The sequence below is a fragment of the Muntiacus reevesi genome, chromosome 21, assembly GCF_963930625.1.
Source record: "Muntiacus reevesi chromosome 21, mMunRee1.1, whole genome shotgun sequence".
NCBI classification, from domain to species: Eukaryota; Metazoa; Chordata; class Mammalia; order Artiodactyla; family Cervidae; genus Muntiacus; species Muntiacus reevesi.
In genome coordinates this window covers 35,738,711-35,763,572 of record NC_089269.1, presented here as the reverse complement: position 1 = coordinate 35,763,572, position 24,862 = coordinate 35,738,711, and the positions used below count along the sequence as shown (strand labels likewise).

Sequence of the window (24,862 nt, the reverse complement as noted above, 5' to 3'; positions counted from 1 at the left end):
GGACTGATCTCCTTTAGAATAGACTGATTGGAGCTCCTTGCAGTCCAAGGGACTCTCAAGAGTCTTCTCCGATACCACAGTTCAAAAGATCAATTATTCAGCACTCAGCTTTCTTTGTAGTCCAACTCACATCCATACATGACTACTGGAAAAACCATAGCCTTGACTAGATGGACCTTTGTTGAAAAGTAATGTCTCTGCTTTTTAATGTGCTGTCTAGGTTGGTCATAACTTTCCTTTCAAGGAGTAAGCGGCTTTTAATTTCATGGCTGCAACCACCATCTGCAGTGATTTTGGAGACTCCCAAAATAAAGTCAGCCACTGTTTCCACTGCTTCCCCATCTATTTCCCATGAAGTGATGGGACCAGATGCCATGATCTTAAGTTTTTTGAATGTTGAGCTTTAAGGCAACTTTTTCACTCCCCTCTTTCACTTTCATCAAGAGGCTCTTTAATATGTACCTGTATTTCATGTACGAAAAAAATGATTTCTCAGTATTCATGTGACAGTTGCTCCGTGTAGGAATAATAGTTATTTGACAGAAGTACAACTCTATTTTCAGGCCAATCATGCATCTTTAGATCAGAGCATTCATGGGACACTGGTTCTTAATTGTTAAATTTGCAATCAGAATGTTCTCAAAAATAAATATTATGAAGCTGATAAGAAGCCAAAATAAGACAAATAGCTATAATACTTAGACAGAAGTCTGTTTCTCATCTTCTAGAAACAGCTTCACAAATCACTTGGAAAATCAGTCTAGAGGTAAACATAATAAACCACATTTCCTATCCATTCTTGTAGCTGATGTTTCTTGAGAAGTGATCAAACAGCACCTGTTGTTGAAAACAGCAATAAGGCCTGCCTCTGATACTCAACCTCTGATTCTGAATCAGTTTGTTTGCTTGGACTGGTCAGGAGGCACTTCCTTCGGAATTTTCATGAGTGAATTTAAGCAAGTATGTGTTAACATTATCTTCTCTTTCAGCTCTGCAACCCGTTCTGCTAGAGGGACGATATGGATATCCATCTCAGATGCATTTACTAAGGCTCTTGTTTTTAAGAGGTAGCACTCCATTTTGTCGCTGGAAAGGCGGAAGTGGCCTCTCAAGGCAGCCAGGGTGGCATGGGTAGACTGTAGGTGGAAACCAATGGGAATCTCACAGGAACTACAGAATGAAAGGCTGTAAGTCCTGCCTTTGAGCGAAGCTTCAATGCCAACTAAGAACGGAGCCTCCAAAACTACATTATCTGTGACTCTGGAGAAGACCACGGCCCAGAGGGACCGCGACAGGTCCCAGGCGAGGTGCACACAGTCAGGGAGCAGGCCGTGGCCCTGCGCGCGCCGGAACACAGAACAGGGAACACGGAACACGGAACACGGAACACGGAACACGGAACACGGCGCACCTCTCGGGCTGCATCCAGCGCAGCAGCCGCGGGGCGGATGGCAGCTCCTCCAGCCCCAAAGACCGTTTCACCACCTGCGTGTCCACTCCATGGAAGTCCTAAAAGAGGGTTCATCAATCGCCTTCTTAGTCCCATCACAGAAGTCACATCTTGGCGGCTTTGCAATTCCAGAGATATGCCTCCGCGACCGACCAGCCATCTTCCTGCAGCAGGTGCCACCGTTTCCTAGTATAACTTAATATAGAAAATTTCAGTAATATGGACAAGAAGTTTCCTGAATATCAAAAGTAATCAGCTTACAAAAAGGTCTTCTTATAATTAATAAAATAGGTAAAGAAATTCAAAATTAGTTTAATAAATAATATAGTCCTGCATATAAGACTAATGCTATAAATTTTCCAGGGAAATTTTAATAAAAATAAATGAGCAGCTAAAGAAGCTCATTAAATTTTGTTAGTCTCCTTTATAGACTTTATTTTCTGTGTTTATTCCTTCAATCTGATGTCATGCAGTTCTTGCATAAGACATGCTATTTTACCCGAGGCATATTGTTCACTCACATAAATTACTATCTAGTGGATAATAACCCCATCTTGAGCCACAGATACTTGTATCCAACAATCTTTTGGACATGCTCACCTGGAGCCCTAGAGAGACCAGATATTTAGCACATGAAAAAATGGAACAACTCTTTAGAGCACTGCAATGAGCAAATGAAAAATGTGAATCCTTTTAAAATGTGCATGACACATTTATACAAATAAATAATATACTAAACTATAAAACAAGTCAAAGTAAATCTCAGAAATGAAATTATGGAGAAAAACATATCAGGATGCTATTAAGCACAAACATAATAAGATAAATTCTATATATAAGGGGTTAAGAATCATAATTCTAGTTAAGCCACAGATAAATATGCAAATTGCATATAATTAGAAAATATTTTAACTGAATGATAATACTGGTATTATAATTTATCCAGATAAATCAGGAATTATAAGTAAAGTACTTACATATATGGTGCTTCCCTTGTGGCTCAGTGATAAAGAACCCACCTACCAATAAGGGTCATGCAGGTTTGATCCCTGGGTCAGAAAGGTCCCCTGGAGAGCAAAATGGCAACCCACTCCAATATTCTTGCCTGGGAAGCCCCATGAACAGAGGAGTCTGGTGGGCTGCAGTTCATGGGGCGGCAAAAGAATGGGCAACTGAATTAGTAACTGAACAACAGCAACAACTTACATATGGAAAAAAAGAAAGACAAAAATATAGGCATGAAGTATCTTTTTATTATAGAAAATTAGGAAAGTATCAGGAAAATAACCTCCAAAGAACAGACGGAAAGAAATAATAATAAAAACATAAATCAACAAAATAAAAACAAACCTAAAATTGAGAAGATCATCAAAGCCAGGAACACTTTCTTCGAAAATATTTTTAAAAATTATTCAAATTGCTAAATCTCTTATGAAACTGATAATATAATTCTGCATCTGGAACTCAGGTTTCTTACATAACCTAAGATCTCAAATCCACATTCTGAACTATAAATTTCACTTTATTGGATATTTTCTATATAGCTTATTCTTCTTCTTAGATTTAAAAATAAATAGATCCTCAATAAATAAATATTTTAGGTTAAAAAAAAACCTCTAAGTAAGAGAAGTCATGTATAATCCTAGGAAGTAAATTGAAATATAGGAAATATTTGAATGTATCAGGTACAGGGTTGAGTCTCTTGATATTTAAATATGTCTAACAAAAATAGCAATGTCATGATTTGTTTTTTTGTGCAAAATTATCCAACATTGAAAATACATATTATGTTTCATGCAAGAAGATTTACAAATTTGGGACAATCTTTAAATACCTTAAGAATCTAAAATTAGGAATTTAGGGAATTTCATGGTGGTCCAGTGGTTAGGACCCTGCTTTCATTGCTGTGGACCTGGGTTCAATCCCTGGTCAGGAAACTAAAATCCCACAAACCAAGTGGGGCTTCCAAAAAGAAACTAATTATAAAAATAATAAAATTGAAAGAATAAACTAAAAATTAAAATATAGGAGTCCACAAATGGGCAACAGAGAGTTGAGGACTGGGTTATAAGATGTAAATATTTTATTAGAGAGTTGGCAGGAACAAATTGGTTGGCAAATTGAAAAGTCCCATGTTTCAAGGTACAACATTATGTAATTGCAGCTCTCATGAGGGATTTATCAATTTTAAGAGCTTTTTTCAGATATCCAACTTTTGTCTTTAGTGGTTAGCACTAGTTTGATGCTTTCTATTTCATTATTTTGTCATCTTTACTGTTTCTTTCCTTTCTTAAATGTAATAGAGTAATGATTTCTTAGGTGGGCATGAAATTCCTACTTGTGTTCTATAGCTGTGCAACAAATTACCGTAAATTGTGTGACTTAAAACAGTTTATTTTTTGCTGCTGCTGCTGTTTAGTCACTAAGTCTTGTCCGACACATTGTCTATAGACCTGGTCCATAGCCCTGGCTAATAGCCCCATGGTCTGTAGCCCACCAGGCTCCTCTGCCCATGGAATTCTCCAGGCAAGAATACTGCAGTGAGTAGCCATTCCTTTCTCTGGGGGATCTTCCTGATCCAGGGATCAAACCCAGGTCTCCTGCACTGCAGGCAGATTTTTTTATGATCTGAGGCACTAGGAAAGCCCAAAATTAGTGCTTTACAGTTTTCAAAAGTTCCAAATACATTATTTCATATTTGTTGTTTAGTATTTAGTCATGTCTGATTCATTGAGACCCCATGTACTGCAGCCTGCCTAGCTTCCCTCTCCATCACCAACTCCAAGAGCTTGCTCAAACTTATGTCCATTGAGTCGGTGATGCCATCCAATCATCTCATCCTCTGTCATCCCCTTCTGCTCATGCTCTCAATCTTTCCCAGCATCAGGGTATTTTCCAATGAGTCGACTCTTCCAATCAGGTGGTGAAAGTTTTGGAGCTTCAGCTTCAGCTACAGCATCAGTGCTTCCAAGGAGTATTCAGGACTGATTTCCTTTAGGATTGACTGGTTTGACCTCCTACTGGGGCAAGGAACTCTCAACTGTCTTTTCCAGCACTAAAGTTTGAAAGCATCAATTCTTTGGTGCTCAACCATCTTTATGGTCCAACTCTCATATCTGTACATAATCACTGGAAAAACCAGAGCTTTGTCTATATGGATCTTTGTCAGCAAAGTTATGTCTCTGCTTTTTAATGTGTTATCTATGTTTGTCATAGCTTTTCTTCCAAAGAGCAAGCGTCTTTTAATTTCATGCCTGTGGTAACAGTTTGCAGTGACTTTTGGCCCAAGAAAATAAAGTCTGTCATAATCCCATAGTAATCCTTGTTTTCTCAGTCCTATATTTCCCTACCCCTTACTTATCCCCACTGGTAATCACTGGTTTGTTCTCTGTGATTCAGCTTCTTTTTTGTTTTATTCACTAGTTGCCTGTATTTTTTTCTGTTTGTTTCATGTATTAAGTGATGTCAAACAGTATCTGTCTTTCTCTATCTGGCTTATTTCACATACCATATTGCCCTCAAAGGAAAGGCAAGAGAGGTAATGCCAAAGAATGTTCAAACTACTACACAATTGCGCTCATCTCACACACTAGCAAAGTAATGCTCAAAATTCTCCAAGCCAGGCTTCAGCAGAACATGAACCAAGAACTGGCAGATGTTCAAGCTGGATGTAGAAGAGGCTGAGGAAGCAGGTATCAAATTGCCAACATCCATTGGATCATAAAAAGCAAGAGAGTTCCAGAAAAAATATCTACTTCTACTTTATTGACAACACCAAAGCCTTTAACCGTGATCACAACAAACTGTGGAAAATCCTTAAAAACATGGGAATACCAGACCACTTACCTGCTTCCTGAGAAATCTATATGCTAGTTAAGAAGCAACATTTAGAACCAGACATGGAACAATGGACTGGTTCAAATCTGAGAAAGGACTACATCAAGGCTGTATATTGTCATCCTGATTATTTAATTTCTATGCAGAATAAATCATGTGAAATGCTGGGCTAGATGAAGCACAAGTTGGAATCAACATGGCTGGGAGAAATATTAATAAACTCAGATATGCAAATGATACCACCCATATGGCAGAGAGTGAAGAAGAACTAAAGAGCCTCTTGATGAAAGAGTTTTGTTTTTGTTTTTGTTTTTTTCCCCAGAAAACTAAGATCATGGCATCTGGTCCCATCATTTCATGGCAAATAGATGGGGAAACAATGGAAACAGTGGTAGACTTTATTGTCTTGGGCTCCAAAATCACTGCAGATGGTGACATGCAGCCAGGGAATTAAACAATGCTTGTTCCTTGGAAGAAAAGCTATTACATACCTAGACAGTATATTAAAAAGCAGAGATGTTACTTTGTTAACAAAGGTCCACCTAGTCAAAGCTATGGTTTTTCCAGGAGTCATGTATGGATGTGAGAGTTGGACTATAAAGAAAGCTGAACGCTGAAGAATTGATGCTTTTGAACTGTTGTTTGGAGAAGACTCTTGAGAGTCCTTTGAACTGCAAGGAGATCAATCCAGTCCATCCTAAAGGAAATCAGTCCCGAATATTCATTGAAAGGACTGATGCTGAAGCTGAAACTCCGACACTTTGGCCACCTAATGCAAAGAGTCAACTGATTGGAAAATGTCCTAATGCTGGGAAAGATGGAAGACAGGAGGAGAAAGGAGTGACAGAGGATGAGATGGTTGGATGGCATCACCAACTCAATGGACATGAGTTTGAGCAAGCTCCAAGAGTTGGTGATGGACAAGGAGGCCTGGCATGCTGCATCCATGGGGTTGCAAATAATTGGACACAACTGAGTGACTGATCTGAACTGATTGCTCTCCAAGTCCATACATGTTGCTGCTAGTGGCAAAATTGCTCTGTTTGTTTATTTCTGAGTAGTATTCCATTACACACATACACACACACACACACACACACACACACACACACACACATATCCTCAAATCTGTTGATGGACAGTTAGGTTGCTTTCATATCTTGGCAATTGCATGAACATTCATGTTTTTGTTTCTTTCTGATACACATACTCAGGAATGGAATTGCTGGGTGCTATGGTAGTTTTATCTTTAGTTTGATAAATCTCCATACTGCTTTCCACATTGACTGAAACAATTTATATTCCCACCAATAATGTACAACAATTCTCCTTCCTCCATATCCTTATTGACATTGGTTATTTTTGTTCTTTTTGATGATAGTGACTCTGACAGGTGTGAGGTGAATATTTTATTGTAGTTTTGATTTGAATTTCCCTGTAATTAGTGATGTGAGCATCTTTTAATGTGCCTGTTGTCTATCTGCACTTACCCTTTTGGAAAATGTCTATTCAGTTCTTCTGCCCATTTTTAAATTGTGTTAGATTTTTTGATGTTGTGCTCTGTGAGCTGTTTATATAGGCTGGGTATTAACTCTTTATCTATCTTATAATTTGCATTTATGTTTCCTTCTTCAGTAAGTTGTCTCTTCATTTTGTTGATAGTTTCCTTTGCTGTGTAAAACCTTTTGACTAGGTTTGGGAAGATCTCGTGAAGAAAGAAATGGTAACCCACTCCAGTATTCTTGCCTGGGGAATCCCCATGGACAGAGGAACCTGGCGGGCTACTGTCCATGCAGTCTCAAGGATCCAGACATGATTGAGCGACTAACACTTTCACACTTTCTTTCAGATTCCATTTCTTTATTTTTGTTTTTGTTTCCTTTGTTTTAGGAAATAGATCTTAAAGAAATATTGATGTGATTTAAGTCAAAGAATATTCTACCTATGTTTTCATCTAGGAATTTTATAGTATTCAGTTTTACATTTAGATTTTTAATCCATCTTTAGTGTCTTCTTATTTCTCAAGATTTTTTATTCAAGGTTTTTTTGGTTTGTTTGTTTTTTGTTTTTTGTTTGTTTGTTTGTTTTCATGCAAATTTTCAAATTATTTCTTCTGGTTCTGTGAGAAATATCTTGGTATTTTGATAGAGCTTGCTTTGAATCTGTAGATTGCCTTGGGTAGTATGGTAATTTTAACAATATTGCTTCTTCCAATCCAAGATCACAAAAGTCAGTTTTAAAGGCAGACCTGCAAGGTAAAGCACACAGAGCATAATTTCCTTGTCTTAAAATCACTGTGCTGTATAACATAATGTAATTACTAGTGCTACCAACCTATCATGTTTGCAAATTACAGACATTATAAAGGAAATATATGTGACAGGGTGGGAATCATTGGAACAAACTTAGAATTCTTCTAGGCACACTGGCTAGGAGAAAATAAAATATAAAATGTTTTCAATATTAAACTAAAATTCACATCATGAGCATACACATCACTAAAAATAATTACATCAACAGATTTTCAGTTTTCTTCAACTGTGTCTAACAAGTTTTCTTTTTATGTTTTCATTTCTTATTACAATGACTTTTCTACTTTAACATTAGTTAAATAATTATTATTTTATTAAACCTTCTTCCAACATTATTGTGGATATTTTCAGTTTTAGTATATCAACACAAGTGCAAGTTTTGGCTGATAACATTTATGTAAGAAAAATAAAATAATTGTAATTCTGTTAGTAGAAGAGAACTCATTTGGGAAATTTAATATGTAAGAGCAGACTGCTCTTTTCAAAACATAGATTCATTTGTATAAAATGAAAATGGAGAGGTTGATATCACAAAAATATTGTGATAAAACCATGTATAATAAAAAAGAAAATATTCTTTTCCAAATGATCATTCTGGTAAATTTATATTTTCATATTGGATTTTAGTTCAAATGAAAATATTACCTATTTATCTGTTACATATACCATTCATTCTGATTATTATGAAACCTAAAGCTGACTTTACTCTGCCAACCACACTACTTGTAGTGACCTCCTCCACCTAACAGTCAAATTGCATACTTTCATGGAATTGAGACTCATCTTTCCTTTAATTAAAGGAGAACAACTGGAAAGGCAGAAATGGTAGACATCATACTACAGTCTGAAGCCAAATATAAGTAACTTTTTTTAATACATTATAATAAAGCATGTATACTAGAGTTCTATTCCATTATACAGAATTTAAAAATGTATTTCTCTATTGATATGCCACAATACTTTCATGATCACTTACAGATTTTTACTTTTTTCATTCTTTCTCATGTTTTTAAATTCCTTGCTATTACAAAAGGAAAAGAATTAACTCTTTTAGAAATGAACTAGAAATTCAATTGTCTTAACAGTCATTTAAAAAATAAAATTGTTTAAACAATTTGAGAGAATCATTTCACTAAAAGGTTAAGAAGAAAATGGCATGAATATTAAACAGTGCTTATAATAATTATATAAAAAGAGGAAATTTTTAGCAAAGCATCTGTGGAACTTAATCATTTTATAAGTGACGAGAGACTCAATAGTCTATAGGTAAAGGGATAATCAATTTTTCCCTTAGCAAGATAATTAGTGGCTCTTGTTTTTATAAGTATAAAAGCACTACTGAAAGGCAATTAATTATTTTCTTTACCTGAACTTGCTTCCTAATCATCTAGTTATTCCTAGTTGATGAGAAGCCAAACAGAAGAAATGAAAATTATAACACATACATTAACAGGAATGTGTTATAGCAGAGGTTCTACTAAACTGTATTTTTTGTTTTCATTTTTAATTAGTTTCCATTTTAAACACAGTGTGCTTCTTTCAAAATAATTTTGTTTATGAAGCAAATAAGAAAGGGAAATATAAGAAAAAACTCAATGCAGAATTCAAATATAAGCAACCAGAGAGAAAAAACAGTATTGTTTAAATATTTCTTATTATCACTGAATTTTAATTTTTGACATGGAAATATTTTAGCTGAATATGTAGAATATGTTTGTACTTAGATTTATATCAAGTTTTGTTAAATAAGTCATTATAATTTTATTTCCCAGAAAATAGTGGCTATAATATATAATTGATTTTATATATTTTTTATTATACTTTTAGTTTGATTGCAATTATTCTTAGCAATGACATCTAAGTGGAAATGTCAACCATGTGTTTATAGAATAAAATATACATATATTCATACCAAACATAATGGTTATCTATTAAATTATATAATGTAAATACATGTTTAGTATTCAAGTCTCATGTATTCTTATAGTGATGAAACCTCATCTTGCTTGATTTGGTATTATTTTGCAGCACATCTGACGTGTCTACTTTAACTAACTTGTGAAAATTTTACTAACTTTTACTAACTGAATTTTTATTAATTTTACTAACAGATTTTAACTAACTTATATTTTAAAATCTCTTCTAAATTTAGACTGTAAAGAAATTTTTACCTTAATGATCTTCACTTCATTTTGACAAATAGATGTGAACCTTTAAGTTGTTCTAAAAATGAAAGACCTGAATGAAATTGATAAATATATTAACATTGACATTCCCACACAAATGTTTCATACATTAATTTGTATGTTTATGGAAGAACTTCTCAGATCACATTTAAAAATCAAATATCAAGATTTGGGAATTCTGTTTTTATAAATTAAGCATTACTATTTAATTTAAAACTAAATATTCACTATTTCAAGTATTATTTTTAATTAGTTTAATTTGCAAGCAGATATTTTATTGCACAGTATTATATTAATTTACAAATGCTATTATTGCCTTGCTATTTTTGAGAATTTTTGTTTTGTTTTGATTGCTAATAATTTTGAATTTGAAGTATATGTGATAAAATCAGAGTCACATTTCTGGACTTAACAAATCCCTGCTATGACTCAGATCTGAAACTCTGAATTGCTATATTCAGAACACGATCTCATATTCCTTCCCCATTTCAGTCTCCTTTCTGTCTCTGGTAGACTCCTGCAAGCAAGAGGGCCAACCTACCAACTCTACAGCATATTTTTTCAATGTCCTCTTCTCCATCATCATTATGTTGGTGAATAGAGCAGTTCTACTAATGTAATGCTCCCCCTCCCCCACCAAATACTTTCCTTGTTATTCCCTATCGTCTCCTACCACCCAAGTACAATCTCTGAGCGCCACTATAGCAGAGTGAAGTCAATTTCACACTTTAAATTTGTCTACTTCAATCTACTTTACATTTGGTTTTAATGAAAATTTCTAAAAGACAGCTTTAACACTGTTCTTCAGCCTAGCAGAACTGCTATGGTGCTGGGAATCTGTTCACATTGGTTAGCAACTTTGCCTTCAAGGTCATTAAATATTTTGAATTATCACATAAAATATATATACATATATATATATATATATATATATATATATTTTTTTTTTTTTTTTTGTCTGCACCGAGTCTTTGCTGCTTTGTTCAGGCTTTCTCTAGTTGCAGAAAGCAGGGGCTACTCTTTGTTGCAGTGTGCAGACTTATTGTTGTGACTTCTCTTGTTGTGGACCACAGGCTCTACACGTAAGGTCTTCAGTAGTTGTCACTTGGCAGGCTCTGGAGCATGGGCTCAGTGGTTGTGCCATAGGGCCTTAGTTGTTCCACGGTTTGTGGAATCTTCCCAGACCAGAGATCAATCCCCTTTCCTCTGCATTGGATTCTTATCCACTTGCACCACGAGGGAAGTTCCTATCATCATTTCAAGTGCCACATAAAATGATGAATCTTAGGTGAACATGATTAAAGAAAACCTTTCTGTTGATAACAATTGTTAAAATATTCATCTGTATTATCTCAAGTTGCTAATTAAGGAATTACCTGATAAAACCACTTATCATTTGAAAAATTCAATATTATCTTTTACATACATATGTGGTTGTTTCACATATTTTCATAAAGGAGTGAGGTTTTTATCTATGAATAACTTTATTGATCAGTATAGTATTAGAAGCACTTAGTTAACCATAAGTTTGTGGGGAAACCACTCTTCTGAATAGTCAATACTATTTGCTAGGTTTTATTAACTTCATAATAAATTTCAGCTGTCAGATTCTGATAATGAAACACATAAAATTACTTTAGGTAGGAAAATGAATAAATTATACTTTAAACTGAATGCATGTAGTGACAACTTCATTTTTTGAAAATTTTAATGAAAACTATAGAATCTAAGATTTAATAAGGAAGAAAGACCACTAAGGTGTGAATCAGCAATGGTTTCTGATACTGATTTTTTCTTGATTAGCTGTAGTACTCAGTAATCCACATTATTATTTAAATATTATTTTCCTTGAACATAAAATGAGGGGAAATTAGAAATTAGATTATCTCTTTTTTACCTTTACTGTTACACACACACACACACACACACACACACACACACACACACACTTCCAGTTAGTGATCCCAGTTAGTGAAACCTAACTGGGAGGGGAGAAACACCCAATTTCTGACATATACCATTAGCATCTTCCTGGAAAAGGTAAGGAATAGCCAAAGAGTCCAGCAGAATACTTGATACTTTGACAGGCTTTGAATTTTAGGATTTGACTTACTTTTTGACCTAGACATGGTAAGAAACAGAATCATGTGCAGACAAATTTATCTATGAAGTTGTAAATTTGAGGGTAGAGGTTTAATTAGAGATTAGAGACACCTATGTTGCTAACATTTCAAAACTGTGAAATTTAACTTTCACGTACACAAACACGTAAAAACTTTGAATATATTACATGTTTAATCAATTACCATTTTTACTACCAAAAATTTTGGAAAATTATTACATGTGAAGGGATGAGTTCGGAGTAGCACTCAATATGCACTGAATGTACATATAAATCATATTATTTAGAATTATTTATACTTTGTGAACATTAATAATAAAAGATTCTTAAAAGATAAATTCAGTCTCTTTATTTTAATTTATAATCAAGCTACTGCATGCCTTCTTATTCTTTAATAAATGTTCTATCATTACTTTACAACTTTTGACCAAATTCATTTGCATACATTTCCTTTATTGTTCAGTTTTTTCTCAAAGTCAATTTAGAATATTTCTGTTAGCTCTAAATTTCCATTAAAAAGTTCAGATGCTACCAGGTTAGTTTGGTTTACCCATTTAAAATGTGAAATTATAAAAGAAACCATAGTAGCTGACACTTCAAAGCAATTCATGGGCTAAGCCGAAGAAACTCATTCATTCTTTCATTCATTCATGTAATTATTAATTTTAAAAGTTCTTTTTATGAACTTTATATTCCAGAGATGTGAAAGTAACTCAGTCGTGTCTGACTCTTTGCAATCCCATGAGCTATAAAGTCCATGGAATTCTTCAGGCCAGAACACTGGAGTAGGTAGCCTTTCCCTTCCCCAGGGGATCTTCCCAAACCAGGGATTGAACCCAGAACTTCCACATTGCAGATGGATTCTTTACCAGCTGAGCCACAAGGGAAGCCCTATATTCCAGGAAGTAAATACAATAAATAAAGCCCTTATATACACACAAACTTCATAGTATTTTAGAAAATATGTGTTTTGGAAAAATCAAGTAGAGTGTCTTAGATCAGGAGCACTAGCAGCTATGTAAATAAACTAAAATGATACATTTTTCAAAAGAAATATCAGTTGTCTGAGAAGAGATATCATTAAATTGGTATGTAAAGTCAGAATTATAATGTTTTTTATTGAGGAATCCAAAAAAAATTTGTCATATTCAGGATCAAGTACATAAACAGAATGAAACAGCTCAAAAACCTTTTTCCAGCACACATTCACTAGACAAAATAACTATTTGCTGACTTTTACCTAGTTCATAATGTACTAAAATATAGAGGTGTAAAATAAGCTTATTATTTTGATTAACACATCTGATCTTAAAGACTAACTTTGCATGAAAGAATTTTTTAGTGAAAAAACCTGAACTTTTCCATGATAATGTTTTAATGAGTATTTGTCTCCTATAAAATATATCACTAAATATAAAAGCTTTAAGTTTTAGTTTATCTAGGATTTTCTACTTGGCACATAATCAAATATATGCTTTCCAGTAAATCCAGCAATGGTATTCTGGCTTATGGAGCTTTATGGGAAAACTATCTGATAAGAGGAGAGGAAGAGAGGGGAAAAGAAAGAATTAGGAATCTTCCATGAAAGGTAAATTTTAAAAGGTCTACACTTTCTTACTTTACCTGTTTTAAACAAAAAAAAACTCAAGATTTTATGATGAATAAAAGTATTCTAGACAGTAATATTCTGGACAAGAAACCTCAGATCAGCAAATGAATCATCACTCCAAAAAGCAATGTATTCCATCATAGAAGAAAAAAAAAAAAAATCCTCTTCCCGTAACTGATGAAATAATGGCTTAGTCCCCTCAGACATTTCTATCTAACTTAGAAAATTTGATGCTCTTTCAAAAGAGGTAGAACTCAAGATCATTAAAAGGAAGATTTAATGGAAGTTGAAGTATCTTCTATAAATCAAGTGAGGCTCTTGCAGAATTATAAGTCATATGAGTAGAAGCAATTATAGCATCAATATTTGGTTGTCAACTAAAAGTTATTGGGCACGGTTAGTGTCACTATTAGAAAAAAAATGTTTAAAAAACTATGTTGAAATCATGTGTGTGCATGTACAGTCACCTCAGTAGAATATGACTCTTCGTGACTCTATGGACTGTAGCCCCTCAGGCTCCTCTGTCCATGGGATTCTCTAGGCAAGGATACTGGAGTGGGTTGCCATGCCCTCCTCCACAGGACGCCCTGCATCTCCTGAATTGCAGGCGGATTCTTTACTGCTGAACCCCCAGAGAAGATCTGTTGAAACCATGTGCTCTCTTTTAAAGGAACTGGGGGGAGAAGAATCAGTTACAGTTAAGAGTGAAATGATGAAATTTTACATATATATATATAAAATAAAATATATTAATAAAATATATAATATATATTTACATTAAATTTTTATATTATATTTTATTTTTATATTTTAAATTTTAAAATATATTTATATTTTATATTATATTATATTTTATATTAAATTTATATTAAATTTTAAATTAAATTATTTAAAATAAAATATACATATCTTTTACATATATATATATATATATGTGCTAAAAAGTGAGTGAAGTTACTCAGTCGTGTCCAACTCTTTGCGACCCCATGGACTGTAGGAGCCTACCATGCTCTTCTGTCCATAGGATTTTCCAGACAAGAATACTGGAGTGGGTTGCCATTTCCTTCTCCAGGGGATCTTCCCGACCCAGGGATTAAACCCGGCTCTCCTTGTAGGCAGACACTTTATCATCTGAGCCACCAGGGAAGTAAAAAATATATGTGTTAAATCCCTGTATACATAATCCCTGTATAACATATATAAGTATATATGTTATACAGGGATTTAATTTTGAAATATTAAGATTACTTGAGGAGTAATTTTATAGGAAAGTCAATTTGCATTTGAAATAATTTTTCAGGAATATTTATCATTCAATAAATAAACATTACAGGTGAAAATTTTACTGTTGAAAATTGAATTCTCCAGAGTAGTGATTAAATAGATAACATGAAACAAGCTTACAGAACAATTCTGGAGCTTAGTCTTCAGCTGCGAAGAAAAGGTAAAACATTCATTCGGCCACTCGCGGATTGATGCCAGATGGCCCTGTGCTCTGCCCGGGGCTGGGATTCCCAAGACCAGGATCTGCGAGGCCACGAGTTATCCAGGAGTGTGACCAGGAATCTCAAACTCATCACGACCAAATGGAGTCATCTTCACCCAAGATTGTTCCTGGTGTAACAGTTGTCCATCTGGGTCAGGAACCTTCTTCTTGCTGTTCTCGGTAACCCCCTCAGTCTTCAAGTTCCAGCTTAAATTTCACTTTATCTGTGCTTCCTTCCTTCACTAATGCAGAGAACAAAAGCAGGACAGATTCTCCTTCATGCCAGAAACAGCAAATCTGAAGGCCGGTGCTAGAAATCATGAAAAGGAATGAAGTAATTCTGACATTAACTGCAAAGGAAGAAGTTAAGTCTAATTTGGGCTGGACATCTCTTCACCTGGCATGCTATTTTGAACATAGACAGGTGGTCCAGGATCTGTTAAAGACTGGTGCAGAAGTAAATGTATTAAATGACATGTGAGACAGGTCACATCGTCGGTCTGCCTTTACAGAACGAAAATTCTGCAACCATGACCACAGTTCAGTTTGGGAACATTTCCATTCATGCAGAAAGTTTCCTCAGGACTGTTTGCATTCATTTCCTGTTTCTTGACAAGCCTCAGACTACCACTGATATGCTTTCTATCTCTAGATATTTGCTTTTTCTAGACATTTCTTGTAAATGGAATCATGTAAACATTTGTGTCTAAGTTCCTTAATATAATATAGTTAAGGTTCATCCATGGTGTAGTGTGCATCAGCAATTTGTTCCTTTTTAGGGCTGAATAATATTCTGTTGTATGGATATACCACATTTTAAAGTCTGTTCTCTGTCTATTGGAGAGACTTTTCCCTCTGTATTGCCTTGACACCTTTGTTGGCAATCAGTTGACCATAAATGGGTTAATTTCTGGACTTCTATTTTCTTTGATCTATATTTTATCCTTAAACCAATAACAAACTGTCTTATTATAGTAGCTTTGTAATTGTTTTGATATTGAGTATTGTAAGTTCTCCAACCTATGATCTTTAAAAAAAATTATTTTGGCTATTCTTAGTCAAAAGTTTGTTTCTATATAAATGTTAGGATTATTCAGTCAATTCCTATAAAAACACCTGTTGGAATTTTGATAGAGATCATGTTGTCTTGAACCTATAGCTAAATTTGGGAAGAAATGCCAGATTAAAATATTGTCTTCTAAACCAAGGACAGCAAATGTCTCTCCACTTATTTAGATCTTTAATTTTGCTCAGCAGTGTTTTGATGTTTCAATATATAGATCTTGTATTCTTTTGGTTAAACTTATTCCTATGCATTGTATTTGTTTTGGTGCTATCTAAGATGGAGTTTTTCCTCTTAATTTCTTTTTTGATTTTTTGTTGCTTCTCTATGGAAAGACAATTTTTACATTGTTCTTGTGTCCTTACTGAACTTTCTTGTTAGTTCTAGTATGTTTTTGCAGATCCATAGTATTTTCTATATATTGGATCACACCATCTGCAGATAAAGGCAAAAACTTCTTTCTCTCCAATCTGGATCATTTTTCCCCTCTTTGTTTAACTAACTAGATTTTATTTCAGTGTTGAAAACAGTTAGAGGGGAAATCTTTGACTTGATTATTTTATGTTTGGGGAAAAGGATCTAGTTTTTACCCAGTAAGAATTATATTAGTTGTGAATGTCTCTTAGATGCCCTATATTAAGTCAAGGAAACTTTCTTCTGTTTCTAGTTTGTTTGTTTTGTTTGCTTTTTATCATGAATGGCTATCTTGTCTTTTGAAATGATCATGTAATTTTTATTTATTACTCTCTTAATATGGTGAGTTAATACGCTGGACTATAAAGATAGCTGAGCACCAAAGAATTAATGCTTTTGAATTGTGGTGTTGAAGACTCTTGAGAGTCCCTTGGATTGCAAGGAGATCCAACCAGTCCATCCTAAAGGAAATAAGTCCTGAATATTCATTGGAAGGACTGATGTTGAAGCTGAAACTCTAATACTTTGGCCACCTGATGCAAAGAACTGACTCACTAGAAAAAACCCTGATGCTGGGAAAGATTGAAGGTGGGAGGGGAAGGGGCTGACAGAGGATGAAATCGTTGAATGGCATCACTGACTCTCTGGACGTGAGTTTGAGCAAGCTCCGGGAGTTGGTGATGGACAGGGAAGCCTGGCATACTGCAGTCCATGGGGTCACAAAAAGCTGGATACTACTGAGCGACTGAACTGAACTGAATATGGTGAGTGTATGCTTAGTTGCTTGGTCATGTCCAACTCTTTGTAACCCCATGGACTGTAGCCCACAAGGCTCCCCTGTCTTTGTGATTATCCTGGCAAGAATACTGGAGTGAATTGCCATTTCCTCCTCCAGGGGATTTTCCCAGCTAGAGATTGAATCTATGATTCCTGCTGCTTCTGCATTGGCAGGGAGATTCTTTACCACTGAGCCACCTGGGATGATAGTTTATATAGTATGTTACATTAATTTGGAGATATTAAGACAACCTTGTGTTTCTATATAAGCCCCACCTGGCATTGATTAATCCTTTTTGTATGTTGCTGGATTCTATTTTCTGATATTTTCTTAAGGATTTTTTGGGTCTATTCCTGAGAGATACTTCTCTGTAGTTTTCTTGAGATATGTTTGTCTGACTTTGGTAACAGGGTAATACCAGCCTCATAAAATAAGGTGAGAAATAGTTTTTCCTCCTCTGCTTACAGAAATAGCTTGTGAAGGATTGATATTATTCTTTCTTAAATATTTTATAAAATTCACCAGTGAAACCATCAAAACAAAACAAAAAAATCATTGAAAACGTAAATCTTCGGGCAAAAGCTGCATTTTTCACATATTACTAATTTCTGATTATTTATTGTTTATATTTGTTCTGAAATGTTCAAAAGGGAAGAATTCATACTAAAATCTTTTAAAGGCACAGTGTAAATATATTTATTAGCCACAAGCATACCATATTTTTTATTCATTAGATTATTATATTATTACACATGCACAAGGAAGTATGTGTGTGTATATGTATATAGTAAAATCAATTAGCCTATATTTTTTGGATATACAAATGTGATCTACTAAACATACAGAACTCAACTTTTTAAAAAACATGTAAGCTAGCAAGAAATTGCAAAGGGGCTATTTATGATACTTAGTTTGTATTTAGCTTCTTAAATAGGTTTAAAATTCATTTTGATTCTTTACAAAACATTTCTCTGAAAACTTTAATCTAAGCAAGTATTCTCTTCTGGGTACCTTGGTACTTTGCATTTAATGAGCAGTCTGATAATACACTTAGGCAAAAACTTTGTACTACATTTGTCTTTATCTCACCTACAAGTATACTGACATCCACAATTACTATGTTTTAGTTTATATGTAAAAATATTACCCAAAATTAAACTTTTGTATTTGCATTATAAGGAAAAAATTTTTGTCACCCCAAAATATATATGAAGACTCTGGGAAGAAGAAATCATGCACAAGTGAATGTTAAGCTAGAAGCAAAATAAGAATAAAATTTCTTGGTATAAAATTCAAGAATGTTGAAGAGTTATTGTCATGAAATGCTATTAGGAAATATATCCACCATGTGTTTTTTCTTTTTTTTTTTTTTTAATTGTGTTGTCGTTTAGTTGCTAAGTTGTGTCTGACTCTTTGTCAGACACAAAGAGTCTGACTATAGTCCAGGCTCCTCTGTCCATTGGATTTTCTAAGCAAGAATACTGGACTGATGTGCCATTTTCATCTCCAGGGAATCTTCCTGACCCAGGGAACAGACCCACGTTTTCTGTATTGATAGGCATTGGCAGGCAGACTCTTTACCACTCAGCCACCAGGGAAACCCTTATTAGAACTTAATAGCACTGAGTTAACTTTGAAATAAGAAATACAGAATGCCATTTTTATCCATATATGTTTCTCTAAAGGTATTTTGAAAAGCAAGAACTGTGCTTTTCCTTATACTTGTTTAGGAAAATATATTAATCAGAGTTATTATTCCAAGAAGAAGTACATAGGGAGATTCAAAATAATTATATTAGATTAAGTATTAGAGTGGGTGTTTCTTTGCTCAGAACTGGCAGAAAATATTCCCTGTGTTAGAGGCATGAATTGATTTCTTTCTTCTTTCATGGTGAGCTGCATCCTGAATTTTGGAATAGGTAATGTACTCCTGATATGAAGTGGTCACTTTTAATTATTTTGTATTACCTGACAAAATTTCATTTGTCTAATTAGAGACATAGCATATTAGTCTATAACTTGTGCATAAAAAACTCTAAAGAATAAAATTGGAAAGATCTAGGCTAGTTCTTTGATCTTTTAATTTTCCCCCAATTGATTATGCAGTTTTTGTAAAAACTCCTTTTTATGATTGAATGCCTAATAATGCTGTAATAATAACGCTGACATATTGATATTTATTTCACAAAACCTGTCTCTACAGTGTTCAGAAACTTTGGAGTTGTAAGTGGTGTACTTACCATTTTACAGATGTGAAGTTGAGATTCAGAAGTCAAATTACTTATTTAAGATCCCAAACCTCAAAAATGTCAGTTTTGTTTTGGGTTCAGAAGTTAAGTTCCTTGAACATGGTATTGTATCTCCAAAGACCTGGGCCCTTTGTGGTTAAATGTATTGTTATTTTAGTTAAGGAAGCTCCTTTTCAAGCTATTTCAGTACAAAGTCATTGCTTAATAAGGACCAAGTGTCCCTCAACTGTTAACCTTAGGTCACAACTAATTTAATATAATTGATTTGTAAAATAATATAAGCTCTTCCTCTTTTTCTTCATTTTACCATTTTTTTTAGTGCCGTTCAAAATAATTAGCTTTAGTTTTGGTGTTAACCTAACTGTTCTTCTATCATATTTGATCATAAAGAATACATATTGTAATATATACAGCCTACATGAAGTATAACAGCATAGCATGTGTGTTCAGTCATGTCCTGCTCAGTCATATCCTAACACGTGTATAAAGCATAGCAAAGTGGTTAAGATTATGGATTCTAGAATCAGATAGGTAGAAGATGTGCTGATGGGTATATTTACAAACACAGTATTTATTTAACTAAAATTAGTACATATAAATTAATACTTAAACAATATAACTGGTTATTTAAATTTTAATTTAATTTTAATAAATTTTAATTTATTACAATTAATAGAATTTCATTTTTAATTAAAGTGTAGCCAAGATGTATTTTCCATTAGGAGTGATTTTGGGGTAATAGTTCTTTATTTTCATTTTCCCCATTCTCTACAGTGCCAATTCCAGCTATAGGTAAGCCATGAAGACAGGCACAAAGAAGTAATAACAGAGGGGCGATATTTTTGTTCAGTTGCTCAATCATGTCCGACTCCTTGTGGCCACATGGACTACAGCACGCCAGACTTCCCTGTCCTTTACCACCTCCTGGAGCTTGCTCAAGCTCATGTCCATTGAATTAGTGATGCCATCCAACCATCTCATCCTCTGTCGGAAAGGCAATGTACAGACACAAATATTGTGAAGAAAAACAAGTTTTCTCCTTTAGTCAATAGCAAAAAAAAAAAAAATAGAATGAGATATAATGGGATTCACTGAGGTTCACAGAACTGAAAACTTGATGAAGTAAAAAGGGAATATAAAAGGTCAGTCTTACACAAATTAAAGTAGTGAATGCAGGTGCACCAAGAGCTTGGAACCAGAGGTTCAAGTCCAAATGGCCGTGTTTTCTGAGATTTCCATATGCACTCCCAGAAGCAAACAGATATAGTGGCTGAGAGCTGACCATGAGACACAGTTCACACTATCTCAACTACTGTGTCACATGGTCTTGCTTCCCCTTTCCTCCTGCTTCTCTTCCTTCCTTCCTTCCTTCATTTTATTCTCCATGGCTCCCTTCTCCCCTCCCCCTCTCTCTCCTTTTCTGCCCCCACTTTCTTTCATTAGACTTTTTTTTTTTTTTACAGCAATTTTAGTTAGGCTTAGCAAAACTGAATGAAAGATAAAGATTTCCCATGAACCCCATTTTCACACTTGCATAACCTATAGCATTATCAACACCCACTCCCCACCAGAGTGGGACATTCAGTTTCAATTTGTGAAGCTATATTGACACGTAAGTATCACCCAAAGTACAGAGTTTACATTAAGTTTCACACCTGGTGTTGCACATTCTGTCAGTTTTAACAAATTTATGGTATGTACCCACCATTATAGGATCACACAGAGTAGTTGTACTGCTCTAAAGATCTCTGTTATATTTATCACTGACCCACACTCAACTCCCTTGCCTGCTCCTGGCAACCTACGGTCTTTTCACTGTCTCCATAGTTTTGCCTTTTCCCAAATATGGTTGGGCAGCTGCGTGGCGCTGGAGCACCTGTGAGGATATCCCACACCCAAGGACTGAGCCACATGGCAGGCAGAGGAGCGGCGGCTGCACGGGCTGGCAGACTGAAAATCTCAGCCACAGAAAATTAACCAATAAGCACAGGGCCACAGCCTTGTCTAACTCAGTGAAACTGTGAGCCATGCTCTGTAGGGCCACCCGAGACAGATGGGTCATGGTGGAGAATTCTGACAAAACGTGGTCCACTGAAAAAGGGAATGGCCCACAACTTCAGCATTCTTATCTTGAGAACCCCATGAATATTATGAAAAAGCAAGAAGATAGGACATTGAAAGATGAACTCCCTAGGTCAGCAGGTGCCCACTATTCTACTGGAGATCAGTGGAGAAATAACTCCAGAAAGAATGAAGAGATGGAGACAAAGCAAAAACAACACCTAGTTGTGGATGTGATGGGTGATGGAAGTTAAGTCCATGATTGTAAAGAGCACTATTGCCTAAGAACCTGGAATGTTAGGTCCACAAATCAAGGCAAACTGGAAGTGGTCAAACAGGAAATGGCAAGTGTGAACATCGACGTTTTAGGAATCACCAAACTAAAATTGACTGAAATGGGTGAATTTAACTTAGATGAACATTATATCTACCACTGTGGGCAAGAATCCCTTATAAGAAATGGAGAGGCCCTCATAGTCAACAAAGAGTCTGAAATGCAGTACTTGGTTGCAATCTCAAAAATGAAAAAAATGATCTCTGTTTGTTTCCAAGGCAAACCATTCAATATCACAGTAATCCAAGTCTATGTCCTTACCAGTAATGCTGAAGAAATTGAAGCTGAACAGTACTATGAAGATCTATAGACCTTCTAGAACTAACACCCAAAAAAGATGTCCTTTTCACTATAGGGGATTGGAATGCAAAAGTAGGAAGTCAAGAGATACCTGGAGTAACAGGCAAATTTGGTTTGGAGCACAGAATGAAGCAAGGCAAACACTAGCAGAGTTCTGCCAAGAGAACGCAATGGTCATAGCAAACACCCTCTTCCAACAACACAAGAAAAGACTCTACACATGGCCATCACTAGATGGTCAATACTGAAATCAGATTGATTATATTCTTTGCAGTGAATGATGGATAAGCTCTATGTAGTCAGCAAAAACAGATCAGAGGCTGACTGTGCCTCAGATCACGAACTCCTTATTGCCAAATTCAGACTTAAATTGAAGAAAGTAGGGAAAACCTCTAGACCATTCAGGTAAGACCTACAATCAAATCCCTTACAATTATACAGTGGAAGTGAGAAATAGATTCAAGGGATTAGATTTGATAGAGAGCCTGAAAAACTATGAACGGAGGTTCATGACATTGTAGAGGAGACAGGGAACAAGGCCATCCTGAAGAAAAAGAAATGCAACAAGGCAAAATGGTTGTCCAAGGAGGCCTTACAAACAGTTATGAAAAGAAGAGAAGTGAAAGACAAAGAAGTAAAGGAAAGATATTCCCATTTGAATGCAGAGTTCCAAAGAATAACAAGGAGGGATAAGAAAGCCTTCTTAAGTGAACAATGGAAAGAAATAGAAGAAAACAATAGAATGGGAAAGGCTAGAGATCTCTTCAAGAAAATTAAGAGACCAGAGGAAATTTTCATGCAAAAATGGGCACAATAAAGGACAGAAATGGTATGGACCTAACAGAAGCAGAAGATATTAAGAAGGGTGGCAAGAATACACAGAAGAACTGTACAAAAAAGATATTCACCACCGAGAAAATCAAAATGGTGTGATCACTCACCTAGAGCCAGACATCCTGGAATGCAAAGGCAAGTGGGCCTTAGGAAGCATGACTACAAACAAAGTTAGTGGAGATGATGGGATTCCAGTTGAGCTATTTCAAATCCTAAAAGATGATTCTGTGAAAGTGCTGCACTCAATATGTCAGCAAGTTTGGAAAAGGCAGCAGTGACCACAGGACTGGAAAAGGTCAGTTTTCATTCCAATCTAAAGGAAAGGCAATCCCAAAGAATGCTCAAACTACCACACAGTTGCATTCATCTCACATGCTAGTAAAGTAATTCTCAAAATTCTCCAAGCCAGGCTTCAACAGTACGTGAATTGTGAACTTCTAGATGTTCAAGCTGGATTTAGAAAATTTAGAGGAACCAGAGATCAAATTGCCAACATCCACTGGATGATAGAAAAAGTTAGAGAGTTCCAGAAAAACATCTACTACTTCTTTATTGACTATGCCAAAGCCTTTGACAGTGTGGATCACAATGAACTGTGGAAAATTCTGAAAGAGATAGGAATACCAGACCACCTGGCCTGCCTCCTGAGAAATCTGTATGCAAGTCAAGAAGCAATGGTTAGAACCAGACATGGAACAATAGACTGGTTCAAAACTGGGGAAGGACTACATCAAGGCAGTGTATTGTCATCCTGCTTATTTAACTTATATGCAGAGTACATTGTGAGAAAAGCTGGGCTGGCTGAAGCACAAGCTGGAATCAAAATTGCCAGAAGAAATACCAATAACCTCAGATATGCAGATGACACCACCCTTATGGCAGAAAGTGAAGAGCAACTACAGAGCCTCTTGATTAAAGTGAAAGAGGAGAGTGAAAAAGTTGGCTTAAAGCTCAACATTCAGAAAACTAAAATCATGACATCTGTTCCCATCACTTCATGGCAAATAGATGGGGAATCAATGGAAACAGTGAGAGATTTTATTTTCTTGGGCTCCAAAATCACTGCAGATGGTGACTACAGCCATGAAATTAAACGACACTTGCTCCTTGGAAGAAAGTTATGGCCAACCTAGATAGCATATTAAAAAGCAGAGACATCACTTTGCCAACACATGTCCAATGTCTTGTCAACGTCTTGCCAAAGTTATGCTTTTTCCAGTAGCCATGTGTGGATGTGAGAGTTGTACTATAAATAAAACTAAGTGCCAAATTATTGATGCTTTTAAAGTTTGGCGTTGGAAAAGTCTCTTGAAAGTCCCTTGGACAGCAAGGAGATCCAACAAGTCCATTCTAAAGGAAATCAGTCCTGAATATTCTTTGGAAGGATTTATGCTGAAGCTGGGGGTAACTTTCCTGGTGGCTCAGCCAGTAAAGTATCTACCCACAATGCAGGAGACCCGGGTTCAATCCCTGGGTCAGGAAGATCTCCTGGAGAAGGAAATGGCAACCCACTCCAGTACTCCTGCCTGAAAAATCCCATGGATGGAAGAGCCTGGTAGGTACAGTCCATGGTGTCGCAAAGAGTCGGACACGACTGAGCGACTTTACTTACTTTGCTTATGCTGAAGCTGAAACTCCAATATTTGGCCACCTGATGCGAAAAACTGACTCATTTGAAAAGACCCTGATGCTGGGAAAGATTGAAGGCAGAACGAGAAGATGACAACAGAGGATGAGATGGTTGGATTGCATCACTGACTCAATGTATATGAGTTTGATTTAACTCCAAGAGCTGGTGATGGATGGACAGGAGACCTGGCCTGCTGT

At 35.5% G+C, this 24,862-nt stretch overlaps 1 pseudogene; it reads right to left on the bottom strand.

Moving 5' to 3' along the window:
- Window positions 1–893: 893 nt before the first annotated feature.
- Window positions 894–1,610, bottom strand: LOC136152256 (protein Mis18-beta-like; annotated as a pseudogene).
- Between the last annotated feature and the right edge of the window lie 23,252 nt (window positions 1,611–24,862).